The 27417-nt window shown below is 29.5% G+C and overlaps 4 non-coding genes across 4 annotated transcripts; all 4 read right to left on the reverse strand.

Moving 5' to 3' along the window:
- Window positions 1-10470: 10470 nt before the first annotated feature.
- LOC149986195 (signal recognition particle RNA) lies at window positions 10471-10761 on the reverse strand. The gene has a single exon (XR_016501363.1).
- Window positions 10762-11539: 778 nt separating this feature from the next.
- On the reverse strand, window positions 11540-11611 carry TRNAM-CAU (transfer RNA methionine (anticodon CAU)). The gene has a single exon. It is a non-coding gene; the product is annotated as a tRNA-Met (tRNA).
- An 11994-nt stretch (window positions 11612-23605) lies between these two features.
- LOC149986196 (signal recognition particle RNA) lies at window positions 23606-23896 on the reverse strand. The gene has a single exon (XR_016501364.1).
- A 779-nt stretch (window positions 23897-24675) lies between these two features.
- Window positions 24676-24747, reverse strand: TRNAM-CAU (transfer RNA methionine (anticodon CAU)). The gene has a single exon. It is a non-coding gene; the product is annotated as a tRNA-Met (tRNA).
- Window positions 24748-27417: the final 2670 nt, after the last annotated feature.

Raw genomic sequence — 27417 nt, forward strand, 5'->3', positions numbered from 1 at the left:
GTGTATGCTGGAAAACATCGCACATGTGGGTGTCCAAGCAATAGAAGGGAGGTATCCACCTAAAACTTTTGTTAGTATATTATAAAAAAATATTAGAAGTTGGAATGTAACAAGTAGTAGATTGGTCCAAGAGATAGTTGACCTCCTTCAAGACTAACCATACAATTATGAGGTTGGTATTTTGACAATTTATTAATATTCATGATCTCAAATTCAACCTTGGAAGTGATAACCACATTATCTACTATTTATCTATTGCTACTATAACTATGTAGTAGAATTAGAAATATTTTTAAATGTTGGAATGACAAGACACACATGCTTGCTATCATGCAATATGTGAATGATGTGATTTAAAACTTTGGAGCCGTCTAATAACCACAAATTCACAAAGTATTGTTTATCTCATATTTAGTGAATTTCTTACAAGTTTGACATATTTATTATTTAGATGTAATGAGTGGAGGATTTTTGACCTTCAAAGAGTTTGGAAATTAATTACATTTGCATGACACAAAAACATAAAAATGTCATATGATGCTCTAATTTTTAAGATTTGTATAATTTACAATAAAAACTTATAAAAATATTTAGTATTAATAGGCTATTAAATATTTAGCTATCATAGGCACATATAATTACTTAGATAAGAAGTATTATGTAGAAGAAAAATGGAGATAAATTTGATAATATCTTATAGAGAAGCTTCTTAAAAGCTTCATAGACATGGATTAAATATTTTACGTGTTTGTAGTTGATTGATAGGTTAAGAATTGAGCCAATATGTTGGCTATGCATCACACATGTTGGCAATTTGTAGTACAAGTTAGCCATGTGGCATTGTCGTATTACATGCTTTCCTGCTTGAGAACGCGCCGGGCGTTTGGCTATAGAAGGTAGTATGGAGATTCGCTAATATTCAAGCAGTCTATCGGTTTTTGACTGTTGGAATATAAACAATTACAAGAATATACCATAAATCTATACGGATGTCCTTTGATTTGCTTTCGCCAAAATCCTTTTCGCCCCAACGATAGGTCTCTAGATGCTACACAGAACCCTGAACAACCCAATCTGCTAATCTCCGATATCGCTTTATACTCACGACTTTGTATCCACTGACTGTCTTGTTAGATTAACCGAAAAATTTTCATTCACTCTGCATACTCAATCCTATAGACACCCTTTTAATTCTTCAATCACAGACGTAACTTCAATTTCACAAAACAGTCAAGAGTAATCACACCCACTTCATTAAAACCTCGATTCACTAGTACAACACTGAATTTTAGCAACGATTGCCTCAGTCTTCCCAAAACCCTATGAAGAAAAAAAAAAAAAAACCCCAATTCTCGGTTTCTCCCCCCCCCCTCTATCCTCCCCGAAGCATGAAGCTAGCTCTCGGACCCTTAAAAACTCTTATTCTCTCCCTTTCATTTCTTTACCTATCCTCCCCTTTAACCTTAATTCTCTCCTCTTTCAAACCCTAGCCTCTGAATTTCTTCAATCTTCCGTCTTAGATCCGAAATTGGCTCCGCCATCAAAGCTTTCTCCTCCATTTTTTGCCTTTTAAAAGGTTTTTTTTTCTGGAAACAACGTTCCCTGAAACAGCACAGAGAACAAGAGAGCCTAAAATAGAATCGAAACCCCCATAATCAGGACCACATTGAGTCGCCCGACCAATTTAGGTCTCATATTGGCTAAGAGGCCCGTAGTAAGACTTGGATGTTCCCGTAATTGGGTCAAATTGGTCCTTCGTGTCAGGCTCGCTTAGTCATAGATTTAGTCCTTTCGATTCTGTTGACTCCGACTATTGGACTCGAACGGAGCATTTCGTTACTAGTAAGTATGCCCTGACCGACTGTGATGGGGTCTTTGAACTGGCCCCTGAATATTGGCACTGGAATTGGTCGTTGCTTCCAATATTCGAGGTAAGTGAATATTAATAAAAGTCCCCTTTCTTTATATTTTCATGGTATACTCGTACTACAACAAGACAGCGTACATGTAGGAAACTTGTCTTGCAAGTTAGATATTTGTTTTGCAAGTTGAACGTGTATTGGAGGTCTTTTAGTACACTGCCATGTAGCTCCTAGTTAGATAATATATATGGAGGCAAGTGTAAAGCCTTTTTAAAGTCTTATCAATGCTATTCATATTTTTAGTCTTATTTTAAGAGTATCTAATCTTCTTTTCTTTAGCAATAGCCATATTAGTTTTTATACTATATAACTTTTGAGTAAATATCTATTCTTTTGGATGACATAAGTATGTATTGAGATTTTTATTGTTTATAAATCATGTCTTTGATATAGGAATATAGTGCAAGTATTTATTTCTATTATATTCATATATTTCACTAATCACAAAAATATATAGAGTTTCTTATATTAATATGTGCTTTAAATTATTATTAAGATTGTTGGAGCATCTGTTTGTCAAAATTTGTACTTTATGTTACATATTGTCTTAGAACAACAAGACTTATCAAATATCTTGCTAAAATTGTCTTATCTTAATTAAATAAAAGAAATATTACATATAATTATTAATAGATTATTTTTATAAAAGTAGAATAATTATATATTTAAATTAATAAGTCAAAAATTAGTATTATATTTTTTTTATTGAATTTTATTCAAAAATTATAATAAATATTCTTATTTAAAATAATTAATATGGAATTTATGATGAATTTAGTAGTTTCTATTTTAATAACAACTTTTATTATTATAAAAAATAATTATACATTCTAAAATTAAAATACATATAAAGAGCCTATGTTAAAAATCAATTGAAGAAGGTGAATATTTGGATATCTACAAGAGGTTATTCCTTAATTTATTTGTTCTATATATGTATGCAAGAAAAGTATATTTTGAACACAATAGTTTATTATAATATATAAAAATCATCAATTTTTAAGAACTTCATATACGTAAATACATCTATATATAAATATATATATTTAATTTTATATATATATATATATATATATATATATATATATATATGGAGAGGTATATATACTCAAAACTTATATTTATTAACAATAGAATGTTTTTCAATAGATAGACTCCAAATTTTATTAAAGTATCAATATTAAAATTACATAGCAAAAGTGTGGTAGGCCTATGACTTACAAGTTTGAGGATTGAAACATCACTCTTGCAATGCAATGAATTATTTTAAAACTTTTTTCTAATAAAGATATACAAAGCAATCGAGGAAGATTCAATACTTATTTTTAATATATTTTAATTTTTCTATTTCTTTCTTTATTTCTTGCTTTATATCAATAGAAAAACATACACTAATTGATTCTTAGTGTCCACCAGAGAAAAATAAATAAATAAATAAATAAACTAGCCATTAATAAGCCTTTGTATTTTAATTTTTACAAATAAATTGATTATTTATATCTATTTTAGACACTTTTATGATCATATATCCAAAAGTAAGTAGATTATGAGTAATTTTAAGATTTCACATTATAAAATACTTTTATACTAAAACACATGTAAAACAATTTTGCATATTAGTGATTTAATTTCACAACAAGTATAAATTTACTTAATGATAGACAAGTAAGAGTCACCAAATTGACTCAATTGTATATTTAGTACAAAAAATACACTTATTGTACTTAAAATCACATGTATTGTGAGTTAATAGTAAATTTGTTAAGTAAATAAGAAAAATATACTACTAGTAGTAGATATGCAATCTATGTTAGAATTTCTCAAGATGGACTTTTAAGATAAAATATTTTCTTTTAATATTATCTAAAATTAAAAGAAGGTCCAAGAATTTTAATTTTATTGTTGTTGATATTTTAATTAAGCAACAAAATGAGACCAAACTTTAGAATCACATCGATGATGCATCGAGATGGTTGTAGGTTATCATTGTTGTTTATCTAATCATTAATTGCAACTAGTTCTACTTTCAACTAATGTAGTTTAGGATGTTAAGATCTTCACAACAAAAAAAACCCTCATGTTAACATCTACTACAATTATCACGTCCTTCTATCCTACAATGTGATAAAGAGTAAATTCCACTCTCTCAATATACCTAATTGCTAGCAAGTTAACAGCTAGATGCAACAAAATGAAGAGATATCATGGAACAATGCCGTTGTACTCTTTAAAAAAAAGAAAAAATTGTACCACAATTGATCGCAAGCCATTGGTGTTCCACCGCTCGACTATATTCTTGCAATCATCTTCAAACTAACAACTCACACAACAAGTTGAGGAAAATAAAAATAGCTACTTTGAACTCCTCTACAGTACCACCATAGTTACGTATTGATTTTGATCTCCACATTGATCACAAAAATAACAAAAATATTGCCACTATTTTCAATGAAACTAACAAGATTTTGCATCTATAGTTGTAAAAGAAACACCACACCAAACTCCAAAGCATTAGTATTAGTGGTAGTTGGTAAAGGCTAAAACTTGCATCAACAATGGTTCACAACTTAGATATTGGGCTACATTACAGTGATTTGACGTATTCTTCCATACAATTAGTGACTAAGGTTCTTGCACCTCTGTTGTTTTTTTTGTGGTTCGGTGGCAATGTGTCGCTTTGTGTAAAAAAATCAATGCCAAATACCAAAGATTTAACTTGGTATTAAGGCCAATTCAAGGCTAGACCTTCCTTTTTGATCAATCAATACTACCAAGATCAATAGTAAAGACTACGGTGGTTGGACACACATTCTTTGATGAACTTGGTATTACCCTAGTATCCTTAGTTTTGTTATAGCCTTGTGAATAATTGCAATGAGATAGTATTGAAGGTTGAAGCATTACAACAAAGAAGATGTCAATGCTTATTCTTCAATAGTGCTACATGGCTAAGCGCTAAATAAAGACAAGCGGTAAGGCATATAACAACTAAAAAGTATGAGACGCTGCCTCTGTGAACTCAAGAACTCCTAAGTAATCTCCTAGGTAAATCAAGGCTAAGATTAAGAAGCTTACTTCTTTCAAATTTATGAGTTGAATCAAGGGAGCTAAGTATAAACTAAATACCATCTTAGCTTATAGTATGTTCTTGATATTGTAGTTTTGAACTACAAAACAACCTCTATGTTGACTTCAACAATTGAGCTAATACATGCACATTAGAGCTAGAGTCAATAAGACTTGTTGTAAATAATAGTGAGTGGCGATTAATATTGGAAGATGGTATAGATAAAATAGAATCTAGCCAACACTACAAGCACATAAGCATTCCGTAAAAAATTAAAAATTAAAAAAATTATTGCTTAGCCTTGATTCTTACATTAAGTGGTGGCAAACCTCCAGCGATCTAAGTTGTATGTTCAATTGTGTCCTTGATCTATTACAACATCGAGGCGATAATCCACATCATTTGCATTCCTTTCTTTGAAGTGCCTTACAACATGGAGGTGTAAAGTCGATCATCTTGGTAGTAGGATTGGATCTAAGTTCAACTCGCAACAAGGCAACACCAAATCTTCCAACTTGATGAGATTTCTAGCAAATGTGTTCACACTAGCTAATTAGGTAGATTTGGATGAAATAGGATTAAGATTGAATTAGGCTAGTTTGGATGAATAATTGAAGTTGAATAAAAATAAAATAAAAAATGGATGAAAATTGTATAGATAAATTTTTATACTTGGATGAATTATTATTCAAAGATAAATTCTTATTGATGGATGAATTATTATTTAAAGATAAATTCTTATTGATGGATGAATGTGAATTCAAAATTAAAATAAAATAAAATAAAATAAAATAAAAATGATTTTTTTTTAAAGTAAAAAATTAAAAAAATAAAAATAAAAATACTAATATTAATAATTTTTAAATTATATAGAATGTTGGAGTGCCTTATTATTATAAGTGTGAGTTAGTAGTAGAGATTTTGCTTGATTATTTGTGTGATTTAAGGAGTGTTAAAAAGTGAATTAAATTAGATTAAATAAAAGCTACAACTTATCACATTTACATAGTAAATTCACTTGTTGTAGGTTTGGATAAACTTCCAATGAATGGAGGTTTATTTTACCTCACACTTGAGTGATTTTAAGAGTTTAAGAGTGATTTGATTCAGATTTACATAAAAACTAAAAGTCCTAAGATTACCATATTTAATTTACTTGTTGTGAACTAGAATAAACTTTCAATTTGTGGAGGTTTATTTTAGCTTACAATAAGAAAAGAAAAAAATTATGATTTTTGTAATTTATTGTAGTAAAAATTCTAAATTTACTTACAAAAGTTTTAATTGATTTGATGATATATATCTTTTTATAAATACATAATGCATGATGGAGCATCTATCATCACATCTTTATTAACAATAATGTATTAATAATCAATTGTTTTAATATTTTTAATTTTTAAAGTACAATATATTTTATATTATTGATTGCTATCTGTAAATTTATTCAAATCACATCCAAATGAAATACAAATTTTTTTTGTTATGTGCTTTCATATACATGTTTTGTTGATTGATCAATATTGACAATTTTTTGATGAAATCAAACTTATTATTTAATACATAGATGTAGTGGTTGGAAATTAGTTTTTTGAAAGAAAATAATACTAAATTCTTGAATGAATGTAAGGCTCGTCATGTTTGGATGTTTGTATCAATAATATAAACTGTATTATCAAACTCACAATTTGGAATATAACATTGAAATTTTTATTATTATAACTTTTTTTTTTTTTTTAATGAACTCTATAATTACATAAATAGAGGTTAAGAAAACACATAATAAGATGGTGAATATGTTTGTTTTAAAATTTTAGTCAATTGTAGACTTTCAACATATGTATATTGTAAAAGTTGATAATACATGACCTGGTTTTGTATCACCTCCTTTAAAGAACTACATGTAAGAAGTTGTGTCGTATATGCATTTTATATATATATATATATAGAAAAGATAATGTCATCTTTATTGTTAACAATGTATATAATACATCTATTTTAGAGATCTTGTCTCAAATTAATTGAAGGCTATTGAATATCTCTTCTTCAATAAATACGATGTTTTTGTACCCATCTAATCTTTAAGCATATCTCTATAGATTAAATTTCAGAACTATTTAAAAAGTTTAGATCTTAATTGACATTTAGTAGAAAAAACTCACTTGTTTCCATAAAAGAGTCTTCTAAGATTTAATCCTTTTAAGCAGTTATTATATATATATATATATATATATATATATATATATAATAAAATAAACAATATAATCTAATTTTATGCTTTACATGCATGCATGTATTCCTACAACATGTAACAATTTTTTTAATCTTAGGAAAAAGTACATAATGAGCAATACAAAATATCATAATTGATTTGCTCTTATTAAGCATTAATTCATGCTTTTCCATTATATTTTAGTTATTTAAACATGGATTTTTTCAGAATTGAACTATAGATTAGCCCTTAGACTATAGAATGTTTTGAGCTTATTATTTTTATGATTTCATAAGTAAATAGTATTAACCATTTTAAATTTATTAATTATTCTAATTGATTCTTTATTCTTTTTCTTCATAAAGTTAATCCAACTATGTGATGAAAATTTTGTTAAGTTTTTGTTCATATAAAAATCATATGATTAGGCATTGATTCTATATATTAATATTTTTAATGATCTAGATATATAAAATTATTTATTTTCTTAAAATTTCTTAGATGGTATTTTATATTTAGAATATAACTTGCAATAATTGATCTTTCTTTTTTACACATATTTCTATGTTAGTACATAACATATTAATTTAGTGTTTAAAATAGATTTTAATATTTTTTCACCTATATTAGTACTGCAGTCTAATGTTGTTGTCCATTAATACAACAATGTAGAATACTACATACTATTGATAGAAGAGTTTAGCCACCAATTATAATTCTAATTTGGGGTATTGTTGTAGTAAAACAAACTTAGTTTCTTTGCTGCAATGACAAAACAATTTTTGTGCACTTTAGAAGAGTTTGCAAAATGAACGGCATGCAGCTCACAAAATTGTGCAGCATAGTCTAAGGGTCTTATAAAGACTTCTTGTTATGAATTCAAGATGTGTACTTTAGCAAGCAAATGCAAAGAGTTTTTTTACCAAGGTGCTATATGTTTGGATGAGAGAATAGTAAGAGTTTTGAATAAGTGAATATGATATATTATCATGATTAATAATTTTTTATTTAAAGACTTTATTCTATTTTAGCTTCCATTGTTGTAAAATTGTATTGTGTATGGAATCTAAAAAAATCCTTAGTTCTTTGCATTTTATATTTATAGTATTTCAGCTACACTTTAAAACTAGATGTTAAGATGTCTAGATGTAAAATGGTTCAAACTAAATTCTTTTACCATGATTAGTTTTCATATTTTAAAATTAATTCGGCAATTCTAACTTTTAATAAATTATCATTTTAGCCTAGGCCTTTTTAATTCTTTTTCTAGTTTTTAAATTTAAAAAAAGATTTGAGGCACAAATCAAAGATAAATTAAACTACTAGCTATAATAGCTTTTTATTGAAACTTTAGTTATGTTTTGTGTGATAAAAAAATATAAAATATTATTTTTTATATTAATTTTTTTTGATTGTTTAATTTAATAACAAAGTTTTTAGAGCTTCTTCTAAGTAAATTAAATCAAGACTACATTTCTTATTTACTTTGCAACATATGCTATGGATTAGTTTAGAGCTTATCAATTTTGATGTACTAGCCAATAAGAAATTACTTACCATTTTCTTAAGTATATGAATAGATTTCACCAAACATGCCTACATGTAAATAAAAATTATTTGTAGCAAAATTTCTTCGTATTAAATTTTTTTCATTATTTTTAAACATTGATTTTTATTTTTAAGTTTCTATTCTCACAAACTATTATTTTGTCTTTTTCAAATTTTAATTTTTAGACTAAAACATTTGGTTGTAAGAATATTTAATTACCACATTATTCAAGATCAAATTTTAAATTTCACAAATAAAACATACATAAAAGCAAAATGTACCTAATTCTATGATTTTAAATTATTTTTAGAATAAAAGCACATGCTCTGAATATATAGTTATTTATTTAAGCGACCATTAGTTTTTTATTCCTACTTATACTATTTAATTATGATAATCATAAAGAGAATATTTTAAGTTTAGAAAAAAGATAATAATTACATGATGAGATTAAAGGAATATTTTGACATGAACATCTACTTCTACATCTAAAGCTTTTATTTCTTTAAGAACGTTTTAAAAAATCAACACATCACTAAAAGTAGCCAATTGGAAGTTACTTGCTAATCAAATATTTAGTTGGTTTCAATTCTTCTTTCTTCTAATGTACTTCAAATAATTTTTAGTTATATATATATATATATATATATATATATATTTTTTTTTTAAAAAAAATTTATTAGAATTTGTAGCCAATTGTTGCATTACTTTATTTCTCTTTGACAATCTTCACTTTATTTGTGTCAAAAGAAAAGATGGTATGTGGATGCATGCCAGGTAGGGTGATTTGCATAGAACATTCAAGCCTGTTATCCCTCTACCATACAAAGCAAGGTCTCACTCCCATAGACTTGGAACCTTGTCCTTTTACCATTGTCACTTTAGTAGGGAGCATGGAGCAAGCTACCGGCTATACCAAGCAACCTTTGCAATTAATATTTTGCATTGGATCTAGTCCACTTTATTCACACTTGTTTCTAAAGTATGCAGTGACTAATGTCACCAACTATAATATTTTAGTGGATCAACAAGCCCATTATCTATTTGGTTTTGGTCCAAATAATTGGGACCGAAGAAGTATGGATTTGACCAAGATGGCCTACTAGTGATGGAAGGAAAGAATTCATTTCAATCACATTTGTAGCAAGCTGCTATGAGTATGTCAAGAAAAACCTTATTTGATTGTGGTGCATTGGCATCGACTTGCCTTTTGGAATAGTTCTATTAGAAGACACATTAACATTTATGTTTCTCTAAACTACACAAATTCATAGTGTAGACATTGGACTTTATTGTTAACTTCTTCCATAGGTGTAGAAATAGTACTTCTATAATTAAGGTTGATAATATGTGAAATTTTCATCCAAAGAATGTTGACAAGTCTATAAAAATTTGTAATAGTTGCAAATATATTCTCACTTCCACAAAGTTTAGCATTCATAACTATTTATTTTATTTATATAATAAATTAATTTAATATATCTAGAAGTTAAATAAGAGAAGGATAATTTGCAAGCTTGTGTATCAAATGAATTATTTTTCAAAGATGAGAGCAATCCACTCTCTTTTGAAAGAAAGCATTAATGTTGGAAGAAAAAAAAAATGATAGTTTATAGGTGGATAGTCCGCAAAATAATATGAAACTTAAAAAGAAAAGAAAAAGGAATTATTATTCTTGTCCACTTGTCAAACATAATCAGGATGAAAGGGTGACAAAACGGAAGATGGTATGTGGATGCATGCCGGACAGGGTGATCTGCGCAGAACATTCAGACCCGTTATCCCTCCACTACACAGAGCGGGGAGTGAACGCTGCTCGGTTGCCCGCCTGACGCGGTGCCCCCCTCACTATCGCCCGCGCAACCCCACCCTCCGGCGAGATCCCGCTAGCGACTCCGTGCTTGGAGTGGGCAGGCCCTCCACACGCCTCCGCAGGCCCTTACCCGGCGCCCCACATCCTCACCCTCCTTCCCCCGCGATTGGGTTACAAGCGGACGCTACCCCGCCCAGATGTCCGCTGCGTACCCTCCCTCCCTTTACATCCCCTCCACCACTGCACGCCCCAAAGCCTATGGCGCTTTTAGTTTCAACAACTCTTTCGTTGTGGTCCATTGTTTGCATGGTTTCATTTGTCCTCTGCACTAAATTACCTGTGGTGTCAATGGCACACATTTTTCTGGCAATCTATTTCATCATTCTGTGCTGGGTACAGGAGCACTTGTGACGGATTATACGATTGGTGTCGGTTGCGCTGCTTGCTTCTGTTCGATTTTAAGTTCTTTGCTAGAGTCTGCGCTGAATTTGATTTTATGATATTTTTAGTCTCACCTGAATCTGCGCAGTGCTGGGACGGCCCTTGGATAATATTCTTGACGATCGTGTGAATGAAGCCGGTGTGGCCTCTCAATCGATGAATGTGATTTTCTGCAATTTTTCCATCCAGCTGTCATATCTGCGAATAGAAGCACGGCCTCATTCTTTTAGATCATGCTGCTCAGATTCATTTCTGCGTGGCCCATTTCTCAATTTTCCAATCACAGCCGTGCCTCAAATTTAATATTTATATGCCGGTTAAGAATTCTCGGAAGTCGTTCTTGAACTGTACAGGATAATACCGAGATCCCTTGTGATGAAAAACATTTACCCCAAAGATTTCAATCACAGGTCCCTCTCTTTGGCAAAATCATAAGTCTCTTTCATGGTAATACCGACAGTTGCTGTCAAAGGTCCGTCTCGAAAACTTGTGGAGAGCATCCATAAAAACATCACGGAAGCAATGTTCTCTGCACTATCAGAGCGAGGTTTCGATCCTCGGACCTGTGGGTTATGGGCCCACCACGCTTCCGCTGCGCCACTCTGATTTTGACACCTCGAAACAGTTTCAAGTACTAGTACAAAATATTATTCTACTACTGATCGACGTGGACTTCGTGTGTTTATGTGTATATCTTGGCGTTGTTAATTTTGGTGCTTGTCCCTACACATATTGTGATGGATTGTTGGTTTCAATTGGTATCTCTCTCACACCCACACGTGAAACAAACATATAAATAACTTCTAGTACATATGCAAATGCACGCCCTATTCACTTGATTTTTTTCCATTGGCTCCTTACATGTAGCAATGTCCAAATCATGCTTTTGCTAATCACCTTATTTATCCCACATGCGTCGATTCATCCAATCCACTTTTCAACCAATTCTCAACAAAAGGAGTTTGTGCTTGCTTTGTATTTGCAATCTCATAATTAAATTTGTATCTACAAATCTCATTTGATAATATCCCACATTTTCATGTAATATTGTAATGATACATTCATAAACACATCAAATAATATTTGAGTTTGTGAGGCAAAAAAAACATCCATATGTGTTTTTGTAAAAATTTCATCGCGTTTGGTGCTTATATTTAATGAATACCATTTCATGAAAATTATTCCACAATCAAGTTTTTGTCTACATTTGGAGCTAGTATAAATGATGAAGACTTTTACGATATTTCAAATTTTTTTCTACAGAGAGAAAATAGAGAGTCAATGATGAAAATTAAAGTTGATGATCTAGATTATTTTATTTATTTATTTATTGTTGCACTTTAGCATACAAGAATTCGATTACTTCATTATTACTTCAATTTTGTACACAAATGTATATTTTTCTTTTATATATATATATATATATATATATATATATATATAGTAGTTTTATTTGGAGAAAAGTATTCATTTTGCTTTGTTCTTTTTATAATTCATTAATTGTGGAAAATAAGGTTTTTGTTGCTTTCATTATTGTATCCAACAATATCAAAATTTTGAATTTGTATCTTGTCCTCATACTAACATCTACATTCTCATGAAGAATATACTATCTTGAATAAAAATGAAGTTTACAATATTGAACGAATTTAAAATTCCACCTTAGACTATCCACCACCAAGCTAGAATTACTTGCTTATACAATTTTCTTTACTTATAGACTTTAAAAATATATTTATATTATTTTTTAAATTATTTTTAGTTTTAAAGATTGTGGTGTGTTGGTTTAGAGACTTGCCAGGTAGACACCTCCTTTTATTATGTGGACACCTCTCCTCCAATGTGCCGAATATCCTTTCATTCATGCATTAGTATGATTATTTTACATTTTATGGCCTATAATTCCTAAATCTATAAATTTTAATAATATGTACTATAAAAAAAAATCAAATATAATTTAATATGTAATACAACACAACAATTAAAAAAATAACTTTTGACCAATATGCTTTTTTGATATTTTTGCTTTAAAAGTGTACATATGCATGTTTCATACCCCACCTAGTTTGAAGCTGTTTGGACCATTTTAGGGGTTATAGGTTATAAAATATATAATGATAATATGACAATGATATTATTGTGTGTATCTTTGGAAAACATCGCACATGTGGGTGTCAAGCAATAGAAGGGAGGTATCCACCTAAAACTTTTGTTAGTATATTATAAAAAATATTAGAAGTTGGAATGTAACAAGTAGTAGATTGGTCCAAGAGATAGTTGACCTCCTTCAAGACTAACCATACAATTATGAGGTTGGTATTTTGACAATTTATTAATATTCATGATCTCAAATTCAACCTTGGAAGTGATAACCACATTATCTACTATTTATCTATTGCTACTATAACTATGTAGTAGAATTAGAAATATTTTTAAATGTTGGAATGACAAGACACACATGCTTGCTATCATGCAATATGTGAATGATGTGATTTAAAACTTTGGAGCCGTCTAATAACCACAAATTCACAAAGTATTGTTTATCTCATATTTAGTGAATTTCTTACAAGTTTGACATATTTATTATTTAGATGTAATGAGTGGAGGATTTTTGACCTTCAAAGAGTTTGGAAATTAATTACATTTGCATGACACAAAAACATAAAAATGTCATATGATGCTCTAATTTTTAAGATTTGTATAATTTACAATAAAAACTTATAAAAATATTTAGTATTAATAGGCTATTAAATATTTAGCTACCATAGGCACATATAATTACTTAGATAAGAAGTATTATGTAGAAGAAAAATGGAGATAAATTTGATAATATCTTATAGAGAAGCTTCTTAAAAGCTTCATAGACATGGATTAAATATTTTACGTGTTTGTAGTTGATTGATAGGTTAAGAATTGAGCCAATATGTTGGCTATGCATCACACATGTTGGCAATTTGTAGTACAAGTTAGCCATGTGGCATTGTCGTATTACATGCTTTCCTGCTGAGAACGTGCCGGGCGTTTGGCTATAGAAGGTAGTATGGAGATTCGCTAATATTCAAGCAGTCTATCGGTTTTTGACTGTTCGAATATAAACAATTACAAGAATATATCATAAATCTATACGGATGTCCTTTGACTGCTCGCCAAAATCCTTTTCGCCCCAGCCGATAGGTCTCTAGATGCTACACAGAACCCTGAACAACCCAATCTGCTAATCTCCGATATCGCTTTATACTCACGACTTTGTATCCACTGACTGTCTTGTTAGATTAACCGAAAAATTTTCATTCACTCTGCATACTCAATCCTATAGACACCCTTTTAATTCTTCAATCACAGACGTAACTTCAATTTCACAAAACAGTCAAGAGTAATCACACCCACTTCATTAAAACCTCGATTCACTAGTACAACACTGACTTTTAGCAACGATTGCCTCAGTCTTCCCAAAACCCTATGAAGAAAAAAAAAAACCCCAATTCTCAGTTTTCTCCCCCTCTCCCCCCCCCCCCCCCCCCCCCCTCTATCCTCCCCGAAGCATGAAGCTAGCTCTCGGACCCTTAAAAACTCTTATTCTCTCCCTTTCATTTCTTTACCTATCCTCCCCTTTAACCTTAATTCTCTCCTCTTTCAAACCCTAGCCTCTGAATTTCTTCAATCTTCCGTCTTAGATCCGAAATTGGCTCCGCCTTCAAAGCTTTCTCCTCCATTTTTTGCCTTTTAAAAGGTTTTTTTTCTGGAAACAACATTCCCTGAAACAGCACACAGAACAAGAGAGCCTAAAATAGAATCGAAACCCCCATAATCAGGACCACATTGAGTCGCCCGACCAATTTAGGTCTCATATTGGCTAAGAAGCCCGTAGTAAGACTTGGATGTTCCCGTAATTGGGTCAAATTGGTCCTTCGTGTCAGGCTCGCTTAGTCATAGATTTAGTCCTTTCGATTCTGTTGACTCCGACTATTGGACTCGAACGGAGCATTTCGTTACTAGTAAGTATGCCCTGACCGACTGTGACGGGGTCTTTGAACTGGCCCCTGAATATTGGCACTGGAATTGGTCGTTGCTTCCAATATTCGAGGTAAGTGAATATTAATAAAAGTCCCCTTTCTTTATATTTTCATGGTATACTCGTACTACAACAAGACAGCGTACATGTAGGAAACTTGTCTTGCAAGTTAGATATTTGTTTTGCAAGTTGAACGTGTATTGGAGGTCTTTTAGTACACTGCCATGTAGCTCCTAGTTAGATAATATATATGGAGGCAAGTGTAAAGCCTTTTTAAAGTCTTATCAATGCTATTCATATTTTTAGTCTTATTTTAAGAGTATCTAATCTTCTTTTCTTTAGCAATAGCCATATTAGTTTTTATACTATATAACTTTTGAGTAAATATCTATTCTTTTGGATGACATAAGTATGTATTGAGATTTTTATTGTTTATAAATCATGTCTTTGATATAGGAATATAGTGCAAGTATTTATTTCTATTATATTCATATATTTCACTAATCACAAAAATATATAGAGTTTCTTATATTAATATGTGCTTTAAATTATTATTAAGATTGTTGGAGCATCTGTTTGTCAAAATTTGTACTTTATGTTACATATTGTCTTAGAACAACAAGACTTATCAAATATCTTGCTAAAATTGTCTTATCTTAATTAAATAAAAGAAATATTACATATAATTATTAATAGATTATTTTTATAAAAGTAGAATAATTATATATTTAAATTAATAAGTCAAAAATTAGTATTATATTTTTTTTATTGAATTTTATTCAAAAATTATAATAAATATTCTTATTTAAAATAATTAATATGGAATTTATGATAAATTTAGTAGTTTCTATTTTAATAACAACTTTTATTATTATAAAAAATAATTATACATTCTAAAATTAAAATACATATAAAGAGCCTATGTTAAAAATCAATTGAAGAAGGTGAATATTTGGATATCTACAAGAGGTTATTCCTTAATTTATTTGTTCTATATATGTATGCAAGAAAAGTATATTTTGAACACAATAGTTTATTATAATATATAAAAATCATCAATTTTTAAGAACTTCATATATGTAAATACATCTTTATATAAATATATATATTTAATTTATATATATATATATATATATATGGAGAGGTATATATACTCAAAACTTATATTTATTAACAATAGAATGTTTTTCAATAGATAGACTCCAAATTTTATTAAAGTATCAATATTAAAATTACATAGCAAAAGTGTGGTAGGCCTATGACTTACAAGTTTGAGGATTGAAACATCACTCTTGCAATGCAATGAATTATTTTAAAACTTTTTTCTAATAAAGATATACAAAGCAATCGAGGAAGATTCAATACTTATTTTTAATATATTTTAATTTTTCTATTTCTTTCTTTATTTCTTGCTTTATATCAATAGAAAAAACATACACTAATTGATTCTTAGTGTCCACCAGAGAAAAATAAATAAATAAATAAATAAACTAGCCATTAATAAGCCTTTGTATTTTAATTTTTACAAATAAATTGATTATTTATATCTATTTTAGACACTTTTATGATCATATATCCAAAAGTAAGTAGATTATGAGTAATTTTAAGATTTCACATTATAAAATACTTTTATACTAAAACACATGTAAAACAATTTTGCATATTAGTGATTTAATTTCAACAAGTATAAATTTACTTAATGATAGACAAGTAAGAGTCACCAAATTGACTCAATTGTATATTTAGTACAAAAAATACACTTATTGTACTTAAAATCACATGTATTGTGAGTTAATAGTAAATTTGTTAAGTAAATAAGAAAAATATACTACTAGTAGTAGATATGCAATCTATGTTAGAATTTCTCAAGATGGACTTTTAAGATAAAATATTTTCTTTTAATATTATCTAAAATTAAAAGAAGGTCCAAGAATTTTAATTTTATTGTTGTTGATATTTTAATTAAGCAACAAAATGAGACCAAACTTTAGAATCACATCGATGATGCATCGAGATGGTTGTAGGTTATCATTGTTGTTTATCTAATCATTAATTGCAACTAGTTCTACTTTCAACTAATGTAGTTTAGGATGTTAAGATCTTCACAACAAAAAAAACCCTCATGTTAACATCTACTACAATTATCACGTCCTTCTATCCTACAATGTGATAAAGAGTAAATTCCACTCTCTCAATATACCTAATTGCTAGCAAGTTAACAGCTAGATGCAACAAAATGAAGAGATATCATGGAACAATGCCGTTGTACTCTTTAAAAAAAAGAAAAAATTGTACCACAATTGATCGCAAGCCATTGGTGTTCCACCGCTCGACTATATTCTTGCAATCATCTTCAAACTAACAACTCACACAACAAGTTGAGGAAAATAAAAATAGCTACTTTGAACTCCTCTACAGTACCACCATAGTTACGTATTGATTTTGATCTCCACATTGATCACAAAAATAACAAAAATATTGCCACTATTTTCAATGAAACTAACAAGATTTTGCATCTATAGTTGTAAAAGAAACACCACACCAAACTCCAAAGCATTAGTATTAGTGGTAGTTGGTAAAGGCTAAAACTTGCATCAACAATGGTTCACAACTTAGATATTGGGCTACATTACAGTGATTTGACGTATTCTTCCATACAATTAGTGACTAAGGTTCTTGCACCTCTGTTGTTTTTTTTGTGGTTCGGTGGCAATGTGTCGCTTTGTGTAAAAAAATCAATGCCAAATACCAAAGATTTAACTTGGTATTAAGGCCAATTCAAGGCTAGACCTTCCTTTTTGATCAATCAATACTACCAAGATCAATAGTAAAGACTACGGTGGTTGGACACACATTCTTTGATGAACTTGGTATTACCCTAGTATCCTTAGTTTTGTTATAGCCTTGTGAATAATTGCAATGAGATAGTATTGAAGGTTGAAGCATTACAACAAAGAAGATGTCAATGCTTATTCTTCAATAGTGCTACATGGCTAAGCGCTAAATAAAGACAAGCGGTAAGGCATATAATAACTAAAAAGTATGAGACGCTGCCTCTGTGAACTCAAGAACTCCTAAGTAATCTCCTAGGTAAATCAAGGCTAAGATTAAGAAGCTTACTTCTTTCAAATTTATGAGTTGAATCAAGGGAGCTAAGTATAAACTAAATACCATCTTAGCTTATAGTATGTTCTTGATATTGTAGTTTTGAACTACAAAACAACCTCTATGTTGACTTCAACAATTGAGCTAATACATGCACATTAGAGCTAGAGTCAATAAGACTTGTTGTAAATAATAGTGAGTGGCGATTAATATTGGAAGATGGTATAGATAAAATAGAATCTAGCCAACACTACAAGCACATAAGCATTCCGTAAAAAATTAAAAATTAAAAAAATTATTGCTTAGCCTTGATTCTTACATTAAGTGGTGGCAAACCTCCACAGTCTAAGTTGTATGTTCAATTGTGTCCTTGATCTATTACAACATCGAGGCGACAATCCACATCATTTGCATTCCTTTCTTTGAAGTGCCTTACAACATGGAGGTGTAAAGTCTGATCATCTTGGTAGTAGGATTGGATCTAAGTTCAACTCGCAACAAGGCAACACCAAATCTTCCAACTTGATGAGATTTCTAGCAAATGTGTTCACACTAGCTAATTAGGTAGATTTGGATGAAATAGGATTAAGATTGAATTAGGCTAGTTTGGATGAATAATTGAAGTTGAATAAAAATAAAATAAAAAATGGATGAAAATTGTATAGATAAATTTTTATACTTGGATGAATTATTATTCAAAGATAAATTCTTATTGATGGATGAATTATTATTTAAAGATAAATTCTTATTGATGGATGAATGTGAATTCAAAATTAAAATAAAATAAAATAAAATAAAATAAAAATGATTTTTTTTTAAAGTAAAAAATTAAAAAAATAAAAATAAAAATACTAATATTAATAATTTTTAAATTATATAGAATGTTGGAGTGCCTTATTATTATAAGTGTGAGTTAGTAGTAGAGATTTTGCTTGATTATTTGTGTGATTTAAAGAGTGTTAAAAAGTGAATTAAATTAGATTAAATAAAAGCTACAACTTATCACATTTACATAGTAAATTCACTTGTTGTAGGTTTGGATAAACTTCCAATGAATGGAGGTTTATTTTACCTCACACTTGAGTGATTTTAAGAGTTTAAGAGTGATTTGATTCAGATTTACATAAAAACTAAAAGTCCTAAGATTACCATATTTAATTTACTTGTTGTGAACTAGAATAAACTTTCAATTTGTGGAGGTTTATTTTAGCTTACAATAAGAAAAGAAAAAAATTATGATTTTTTGTAATTTATTGTAGTAAAAATTCTAAATTTACTTACAAAAGTTTTAATTGATTTGATGATATATATCTTTTTATAAATACATAATGCATGATGGAGCATCTATCATCACATCTTTATTAACAATAATGTATTAATAATCAATTGTTTTAATATTTTTTAATTTTTAAAGTACAATATATTTTATATTATTGATTGCTATCTGTAAATTTATTCAAATCACATCCAAATGAAATACAAATTTTTTTTGTTATGTGCTTTCATATACATGTTTTGTTGATTGATCAATATTGACAATTTTTTGATGAAATCAAACTTATTATTTAATACATAGATGTAGTGGTTGGAAATTAGTTTTTTGAAAGAAAATAATACTAAATTCTTGAATGAATGTAAGGCTCGTCATGTTTGGATGTTTGTATCAATAATATAAACTGTATTATCAAACTCACAATTTGGAATATAACATTGAAATTTTTATTATTATAACTTTTTTTTTTTTAATGAACTCTATAATTACATAAATAGAGGTTAAGAAAACACATAATAAGATGGTGAATATGTTTGTTTTAAAATTTTAGTCAATTGTAGACTTTCAACATATGTATATTGTAAAAGTTGATAATACATGACTGGTTTTGTATCACCTCCTTTAAAGAACTACATGTAAGAAGTTGTGTCGTATATGCATTTTATATATATATATATATAGAAAAGATAATGTCATCTTTATTGTTAACAATGTATATAATACATCTATTTTAGAGATCTTGTCTCAAATTAATTGAAGGCTATTGAATATCTCTTCTTCAATAAATACGATGTTTTTTGTACCCATCTAATCTTTAAGCATATCTCTATAGATTAAATTTCAGAACTATTTAAAAAGTTTAGATCTTAATTGACATTTAGTAGAAAAAACTCACTTGTTTCCATAAAAGAGTCTTCTAAGATTTAATCCTTTTAAGCAGTTATTATATATATATATATATATATATATATATATATAATAAAATAAACAATATAATCTAATTTTATGCTTTACATGCATGCATGTATTCCTACAACATGTAACAATTTTTTTAATCTTAGGAAAAAGTACATAATGAGCAATACAAAATATCATAATTGATTTGCTCTTATCAAGCATTAATTCATGCTTTTCCATTATATTTTAGTTATTTAAACATGGATTTTTTCAGAATTGAACTATAGATTAGCCCTTAGACTATAGAATGTTTTGAGCTTATTATTTTTTATGATTTCATAAGTAAATAGTATTAACCATTTTAAATTTATTAATTATTCTAATTGATTCTTTATTCTTTTTCTTCATAAAGTTAATCCAACTATGTGATGAAAATTTTGTTAAGTTTTTGTTCATATAAAAATCATATGATTAGGCATTGATTCTATATATTAATATTTTTAATGATCTAGATATATAAAATTATTTATTTTCTTAAAATTTCTTAGATGGTATTTTATATTTAGAATATAACTTGCAATAATTGATCTTTCTTTTTTACACATATTTCTATGTTAGTACATAACATATTAATTTAGTGTTTAAAATAGATTTTAATATTTTTTCACCTATATTAGTACTGCAGTCTAATGTTGTTGTCCATTAATACAACAATGTAGAATACTACATACTATTGATAGAAGAGTTTAGCCACCAATTATAATTCTAATTTGGGGTATTGTTGTAGTAAAACAAACTTAGTTTCTTTGCTGCAATGACAAAACAATTTTTGTGCACTTTAGAAGAGTTTGCAAAATGAACGGCATGCAGCTCACAAAATTGTGCAGCATAGTCTAAGGGTCTTATAAAGACTTCTTGTTATGAATTCAAGATGTGTACTTTAGCAAGCAAATGCAAAGAGTTTTTTTACCAAGGTGCTATATGTTTGGATGAGAGAATAGTAAGAGTTTTGAATAAGTGAATATGATATATTATCATGATTAATAATTTTTTATTTAAAGACTTTATTCTATTTTAGCTTCCATTGTTGTAAAATTGTATTGTGTATGGAATCTAAAAAAATCCTTAGTTCTTTGCATTTTATATTTATAGTATTTCAGCTACACTTTAAAACTAGATGTTAAGATGTCTAGATGTAAAATGGTTCAAACTAAATTCTTTTACCATGATTAGTTTTCATATTTTAAAATTAATTCGGCAATTCTAACTTTTAATAAATTATCATTTTAGCCTAGGCCTTTTTAATTCTTTTTCTAGTTTTTAAATTTAAAAAAAGATTTGAGGCACAAATCAAAGTTAAATTAAACTACTAGCTATAATAGCTTTTTATTGAAACTTTAGTTATGTTTTGTGTGATAAAAAAATATAAAATATTATTTTTTATATTAATTTTTTTTGATTGTTTAATTTAATAACAAAGTTTTTAGAGCTTCTTCTAAGTAAATTAAATCAAGACTACATTTCTTATTTACTTTGCAACATATGCTATGGATTAGTTTAGAGCTTATCAATTTTGATGTACTAGCCAATAAGAAATTACTTACCATTTTCTTAAGTATATGAATAGATTTCACCAAACATGCCTACATGTAAATAAAAATTATTTGTAGCAAAATTTCTTCGTATTAAATTTTTTTCATTATTTTTTAAACATTGATTTTTATTTTTAAGTTTCTATTCTCACAAACTATTATTTTGTCTTTTTTCAAATTTTAATTTTTTAGACTAAAACATTTGGTTGTAAGAATATTTAATTACCACATTATTCAAGATCAAATTTTAAATTTCACAAATAAAACATACATAAAAGCAAAATGTACCTAATTCTATGATTTTAAATTATTTTTAGAATAAAAGCACATGCTCTGAATATATAGTTATTTATTTAAGCGACCATTAGTTTTTTATTCCTACTTATACTATTTAATTATGATAATCATAAAGAGAATATTTTAAGTTTAGAAAAAAGATAATAATTACATGATGAGATTAAAGGAATATTTTGACATGAACATCTACTTCTACATCTAAAGCTTTTATTTCTTTAAGAACGTTTTAAAAAATCAACACATCACTAAAAGTAGCCAATTGGAAGTTACTTGCTAATCAAATATTTAGTTGGTTTCAATTCTTCTTTCTTCTAATGTACTTCAAATAATTTTTTAGTTATATATATATATATATATATATATTTTTTTTTTAAAAAAAATTTATTAGAATTTGTAGCCAATTGTTGCATTACTTTATTTCTCTTTGACAATCTTCACTTTATTTGTGTCAAAAGAAAAGATGGTATGTGGATGCATGCCAGGTAGGGTGATTTGCATAGAACATTCAAGCCTGTTATCCCTCTACCATACAAAGCAAGGTCTCACTCCCATAGACTTGGAACCTTGTCCTTTTACCATTGTCACTTTAGTAGGGAGCATGGAGCAAGCTACCGGCTATACCAAGCAACCTTTGCAATTAATATTTTGCATTGGATCTAGTCCACTTTATTCACACTTGTTTCTAAAGTATGCAGTGACTAATGTCACCAACTATAATATTTTAGTGGATCAACAAGCCCATTATCTATTTGGTTTTGGTCCAAATAATTGGACTGAAGAAGTATGGATTTGACCAAGATGGCCTACTAGTGATGGAAGGAAAGAATTCATTTCAATCACATTTGTAGCAACTGCTATGAGTATGTCAAGAAAAACCTTATTTGATTGTGGTGCATTGGCATCTGACTTGCCTTTTGGAATAGTTCTATTAGAAGACACATTAACATTTATGTTTCTCTAAACTACACAAATTCATAGTGTAGACATTGGACTTTATTGTTAACTTCTTCCATAGGTGTAGAAATAGTACTTCTATAATTAAGGTTGATAATATGTGAAATTTTCATCCAAAGAATGTTGACAAGTCTATAAAAATTTGTAATAGTTGCAAATATATTCTCACTTCCACAAAGTTTAGCATTCATAACTATTTATTTTATTTATATAATAAATTAATTTAATATATCTAGAAGTTAAATAAGAGAAGGATAATTTGCAAGCTTGTGTATCAAATGAATTATTTTTCAAAGATGAGAGCAATCCACTCTCTTTTTGAAAGAAAGCATTAATGTTGGAAGAAAAAAAAAATGATAGTTTATAGGTGGATAGTCCGCAAAATAATATGAAACTTAAAAAGAAAAGAAAAAGGAATTATTATTCTTGTCCACTTGTCAAACATAATCAGGATGAAAGGGTGACAAAACGGAAGATGGTATGTGGATGCATGCCGGACAGGGTGATCTGCGCAGAACATTCAGACCCGTTATCCCTCCACTACACAGAGCGGGGAGTGAACGCTGCTCGGTTGCCCGCCTGACGCGGTGCCCCCCTCACTATCGCCCGCGCAACCCCACCCTCCGGCGAGATCCCGCTAGCGACTCCGTGCTTGGAGTGGGCAGGCCCTCCACACGCCTCCGCAGGCCCTTACCCGGCGCCCCACATCCTCACCCTCCTTCCCCCGCGATTGGGTTACAAGCGGACGCTACCCCGCCCAGATGTCCGCTGCGTACCCTCCCTCCCTTTACATCCCCTCCACCACTGCACGCCCCAAAGCCTATGGCGCTTTTAGTTTCAACAACTCTTTCGTTGTGGTCCATTGTTTGCATGGTTTCATTTGTCCTCTGCACTAAATTACCTGTGGTGTCAATGGCACACATTTTTCTGGCAATCTATTTCATCATTCTGTGCTGGGTACAGGAGCACTTGTGACGGATTATACGATTGGTGTCGGTTGCGCTGCTTGCTTCTGTTCGATTTTAAGTTCTTTGCTAGAGTCTGCGCTGAATTTGATTTTATGATATTTTTTAGTCTCACCTGAATCTGCGCAGTGCTGGGACGGCCCTTGGATAATATTCTTGACGATCGTGTGAATGAAGCCGGTGTGGCCTCTCAATCGATGAATGTGATTTTCTGCAATTTTTCCATCCAGCTGTCATATCTGCGAATAGAAGCACGGCCTCATTCTTTTAGATCATGCTGCTCAGATTCATTTCTGCGTGGCCCATTTCTCAATTTTCCAATCACAGCCGTGCCTCAAATTTAATATTTATATGCCGGTTAAGAATTCTCGGAAGTCGTTCTTGAACTGTACAGGATAATACCGAGATCCCTTGTGATGAAAAACATTTACCCCAAAGATTTCAATCACAGGTCCCTCTCTTTGGCAAAATCATAAGTCTCTTTCATGGTAATACCGACAGTTGCTGTCAAAGGTCCGTCTCGAAAACTTGTGGAGAGCATCCATAAAAACATCACGGAAGCAATGTTCTCTGCACTATCAGAGCGAGGTTTCGATCCTCGGACCTGTGGGTTATGGGCCCACCACGCTTCCGCTGCGCCACTCTGATTTTGACACCTCGAAACAGTTTCAAGTACTAGTACAAAATATTATTCTACTACTGATCGACGTGGACTTCGTGTGTTTATGTGTATATCTTGGCGTTGTTAATTTTGGTGCTTGTCCCTACACATATTGTGATGGATTGTTGGTTTCAATTGGTATCTCTCTCACACCCACACGTGAAACAAACATATAAATAACTTCTAGTACATATGCAAATGCACGCCCTATTCACTTGATTTTTTTCCATTGGCTCCTTACATGTAGCAATGTCCAAATCATGCTTTTGCTAATCACCTTATTTATCCCACATGCGTCGATTCATCCAATCCACTTTTCAACCAATTCTCAACAAAAGGAGTTTGTGCTTGCTTTGTATTTGCAATCTCATAATTAAATTTGTATCTACAAATCTCATTTGATAATATCCCACATTTTCATGTAATATTGTAATGATACATTCATAAACACATCAAATAATATTTGAGTTTGTGAGGCAAAAAAAACATCCATATGTGTTTTTGTAAAAATTTCATCCACGTTTGGTGCTTATATTTAATGAATACCATTTCATGAAAATTATTCCACAATCAAGTTTTTGTCTACATTTGGAGCTAGTATAAATGATGAAGACTTTTACAGTATTTCAAATTTTTTTCTACACAGAGAAAATAGAGAGTCAATGATGAAAATTAAAGTTGATGATCCAGATTATTTTATTTATTTATTTATTGTTGCACTTTAGCATACAAGAATTCAGTTACTTCATTATTACTTCAATTTTGTACACAAATGTATATTTTTTCTTTTATATATATATATATATATATATATATAGTAGTTTTATTTGGAGAAAAGTATTCATTTTGCTTTGTTCTTTTTTATAATTCATTAATTGTGGAAAATAAGGTTTTTGTTGCTTTCATTATTGTATCCAACAATATCAAAATTTTGAATTTGTATCTTGTCCTCATACTAACATCTACATTCTCATGAAGAATATACTATCTTGAATAAAAATGAAGTTTACAATATTGAACGAATTTAAAATTCCAGCCTTAGACTATCCACCACCAAGCTAGAATTACTTGCTTATACAATTTTCTTTACTTATAGACTTTAAAAATATATTTATATTATTTTTTAAATTATTTTTTAGTTTTAAAGATTGTGGTGTGTTGGTTTAGAGACTTGCCAGGTAGACACCTCCTTTTATTATGTGGACACCTCTCCCTCCAATGTGCCGAATATCCTTTCATTCATGCATTAGTATGATTATTTTACATTTTATGGCCTATAATTCCTAAATCTATAAATTTTAATAATATGTACTATAAAAAAAAAATCAAATATAATTTAATATGTAATACAACACAACAATTAAAAAAATAACTTTTGACCAATATGCTTTTTTGATATTTTTTGCTTTAAAAGTGTACATATGCATGTTTCATACCCCACCTAGTTTGAACTGTTTGGACCATTTTAGGGGTTATAGGTTATAAAATATATAATGATAATATGACAATGATATTATTGTGTGTATGCTGGAAAACATCGCACATGTGGGTGTCCAAGCAATAGAAGGGAGGTATCCACCTAAAACTTTTGTTAGTATATTATAAAAAAATATTAGAAGTTGGAATGTAACAAGTAGTAGATTGGTCCAAGAGATAGTTGACCTCCTTCAAGACTAACCATACAATTATGAGGTTGGTATTTTGACAATTTATTAATATTCATGATCTCAAATTCAACCTTGGAAGTGATAACCACATTATCTACTATTTATCTATTGCTACTATAACTATGTAGTAGAATTAGAAATATTTTTAAATGTTGGAATGACAAGACACACATGCTTGCTATCATGCAATATGTGAATGATGTGATTTAAAACTTTGGAGCCGTCTAATAACCACAAATTCACAAAGTATTGTTTATCTCATATTTAGTGAATTTCTTACAAGTTTGACATATTTATTATTTAGATGTAATGAGTGGAGGATTTTTTGACCTTCAAAGAGTTTGGAAATTAATTACATTTGCATGACACAAAAACATAAAAATGTCATATGATGCTCTAATTTTTAAGATTTGTATAATTTACAATAAAAACTTATAAAAATATTTAGTATTAATAGGCTATTAAATATTTAGCTATCATAGGCACATATAATTACTTAGATAAGAAGTATTATGTAGAAGAAAAATGGAGATAAATTTGATAATATCTTATAGAGAAGCTTCTTAAAAGCTTCATAGACATGGATTAAATATTTTACGTGTTTGTAGTTGATTGATAGGTTAAGAATTGAGCCAATATGTTGGCTATGCATCACACATGTTGGCAATTTGTAGTACAAGTTAGCCATGTGGCATTGTCGTATTACATGCTTTCCTGCTTGAGAACGCGCCGGGCGTTTGGCTATAGAAGGTAGTATGGAGATTCGCTAATATTCAAGCAGTCTATCGGTTTTTGATTGTTGGAATATAAACAATTACAAGAATATACCATAAATCTATACGGATGTCCTTTGACTGCTCGCCAAAATCCTTTTCGCCCCAGCCGATAGGTCTCTAGATGCTACACAGAACCCTGAACAACCCAATCTGCTAATCTCCGATATCGCTTTCTACTCACGACTTTGTATCCACTGACTGTCTTGTTAGATTA

Source organism: Physcomitrium patens, chromosome 26 (genome assembly GCF_059467195.1).
Source record: "Physcomitrium patens ecotype Gransden chromosome 26, ASM5946719v1, whole genome shotgun sequence".
Lineage (NCBI taxonomy): Eukaryota > Viridiplantae > Streptophyta > Bryopsida > Funariales > Funariaceae > Physcomitrium > Physcomitrium patens.